At 34.7% G+C, this 2,880-nt stretch overlaps 1 non-coding gene across 1 annotated transcript; it reads right to left on the bottom strand.

The window, feature by feature from the left end:
* Nucleotides 1-309: 309 nt before the first annotated feature.
* LOC121988171 lies at nucleotides 310-415 on the bottom strand. Its single transcript, XR_006113914.1, has one exon. It is a non-coding gene; the product is annotated as a small nucleolar RNA R71 (small nucleolar RNA).
* Nucleotides 416-2,880: the final 2,465 nt, after the last annotated feature.

Genomic DNA, 2,880 nt, shown 5'->3' with positions numbered 1-2,880 from the left:
CAACTCAAGTCAGGTCAACTCGAGTTAGGTCAACCAAGTCAACCATGACCTAAGGTTGCACCAACAACAAATTCGGAGGAGAAGTATCAGAAAGTCCTTATCTGCATCTTGAGACATTTCTAGAGCTTTGCGATTTGGTGAATTGTGAAGGAGTATCAATAGATGCAGTTCGGTTGATGACATTTCCTTTTAGTATCAAGGATAAAGCAAGGACTTGATTATATTCTCTTCGTCCTCAAAGCATCACAAGTTGGGAACAATTGGAGCAGTAATTTCTGAATCATTTTTTCCCTCCAAGCAGAACAATCTACATGAGGAGTTGCATCATAAATTTTGTTCAAGCAAATGGAGAATCTTTATTTGAAACATGGGACAGATTCAAGAGTCTACAAAGGTAGTGCCCTCACCATGGCTTGGAGAAATGGTTGATTCTACACATATTCTATAGGAGAATTTTTTTTTTTCAGATAAGTGTTTGTTAGATTCATCAGCTGGAGGTTCATTTATGGACAAGAGTATAGAAGAAGCTTATGCATTAATTGATCAAGTGACATTGAACCTCCATGGATGGTCGAGCAAAAGTTGGATGGAATCTCCCTCAGAAACTCAAGAAGTACAAGCCATATATACTAGAGAGCCTGTAAAACGAAATACAATTCAACCACCTAAGAATGTCGAAATTCGGAAGTCACGGAGTGAGGAGTGTTAGATTGTATACTAAAAGCCTAGCTTTTGGTATAAACATTTATCTAGAAATAAGAATCACATTGGTCAAATGTCTACATTTATGATAAATGTAGTTGTTCAATTAATTTATATTGTAGATAACATGGTGTGTGGTGTCACACACAGAGGATCATGTTATCAGTACCTTATAAATTATAAACAGTAACTCACGACCATAATGGAAAGGAACAAACCATTGGAAGGTCGTAGTGTAATTAGGTATTAGTTTATCTTAACTATATAATTACACTAGTACACTTAGAGTGTATTGAGTAGGACCATTAGAGGTCGTTTCTTTTATACTGACTTTATAAAGAAACAAAGACCTCAGTTATTATGGAAGTGTGTACTCTTAATCCTAATATAATAACAAGCACATATATTTGATATTTATTTCTTTAATTTATCAATGGGTGAGATTTAGTTCGATGAATCAATAAGCTCGATAAGTTGGGAAATGATATCACTTATAGTGTGTATTGTTGATTATAGAAGGAACCGTGTCCTAGTGATCTAGGTTGAGAATGTCCTCAAGAGGAGCTCATAAGGATTGTCATGTTAAACCCTGCAGGTGGACTTAGTCCGACATGACGATAAGGTTGAGTGGTACTACTCTTGGACTAAGATATTAATTAAATGAGTTGTCAGTAACTCGCTTAATTAGTGGACATTTGACATCTTAAACACAGGGAGACTAACACACTCATAATAAGAAGGAGCCCAAAATGTAATTTGGGATTGGTGCGGTAGTTCAATAATAGTTCTTTAGTGGAATAAATTATTATTGATGGAATTAAGTTGTGTGTTCGGGGCGAACACGGGAAGCTTAATTTCATCGGGAGACCAAAACCAATTCCTCCTCTCGGTCCCTATCGTAGCCTCTTAATTATAGAGTACTATACCCACCTATACCCACCTTCTTACCCATCCTATAGGGGCCGGCCAAGCTAGCTTGGAGACCAAGCTAGGGCCGACCATGGGTATGTTCATGGGTGAATTCATGTGGCCGGCCCTATTAAAATAAAAAGGAATTTTAATTTTAAAATTTTTCTTATGTGGATAATATAATTTAAAAGAGAGTTTAAAAATTTAAATCCTTCCTTTTATAAGATTCTACAAAAGATTAAGATAAGAGTTAAAATCTCTTTCCTTATTTGTAGATTAAAAGGTTGATTTTAATTTTGGTAAAAACTTTCCTTTTAATTATATTCATGATTTAAAAGAAAGTTTAAAATTAAAATTCTCTTTTATTAGTTTCTAAAAAAGATTAAGAAAAGATTTAATATCTTTCCTTATTTGTAGATTGAAAGGAGATTTTAATTTTTAGAGATAACTTTCCTTTTTGGAAATTATCCACATGTTTAAAAGAAGGATTTTAATTTATAAAATTTCTTTTTATTAACCAATCATGAAGGGATTAAAATTATTGGAGAAATTTTTATAAATTTCTAGAAACAAATTAGGAAGTTTTAATTTTTGTTTTAATTAAAACTCTCCTTGTTTTGGGGAGAAGAGTGGCCGGCCATTATAATTTGAAAAGAGAAAATTATTTTAATTAAATAAATTTTCCTTTTCAATGGCAAAAGAATTAAGGAAGTTTTTATTAAATTTTCCTTATTTGCCAAGATCAAGGATTATAAAAGAGGGGGTAGAGGAGGCTTCAAAGCTAACGTCTCTATTCTATCTTTCCTCTCTTTTCTCCTTGGGTGTGGCCGGCCCTTTCTTTCCTCTCCTCTCCTTTGTGTGGCCGAAACCTTCTCATGGTGGAGATAGCTTTGGTGGCCAGATCTAAGAAGGAGAAGAAGGAGAGAAAAGAAGCCTCTTTTCTAGCATCCCTTGGAGCATGGTGGTGGTGGCCGAACCTCTTCATCCTAGGAGAAGTTTTGATGGCCGAAACTTGTAAGGAAGAAGAAGGTGCTTGGTGGTTCTCATCTCGGAAGATCGTTGCCCACACAACGTCTGAGGTTAGAAGAGGAATACGGTAGAAGATCAAGAGGTCTTTCTAAAAGGTATAACTAGTAATTTTTGTTTCCGCATCATACTAGTTATTTTTGGAAATAATACTAAATACAAGAGGCATACAATTCTAGAGTTTCGAATTTGTTTTCGATATAGTGTTCTTTTGTTTTTTTTTCCCTTGTGATTTGATTGTTC

The sequence above is a fragment of the Zingiber officinale genome, chromosome 5B (assembly GCF_018446385.1).
Source record: "Zingiber officinale cultivar Zhangliang chromosome 5B, Zo_v1.1, whole genome shotgun sequence".
Lineage (NCBI taxonomy): Eukaryota > Viridiplantae > Streptophyta > Magnoliopsida > Zingiberales > Zingiberaceae > Zingiber > Zingiber officinale.
The sequence above is the reverse complement of the archived record's forward strand: the minus strand, read 5'-3'. Positions and strand labels throughout refer to the sequence as shown.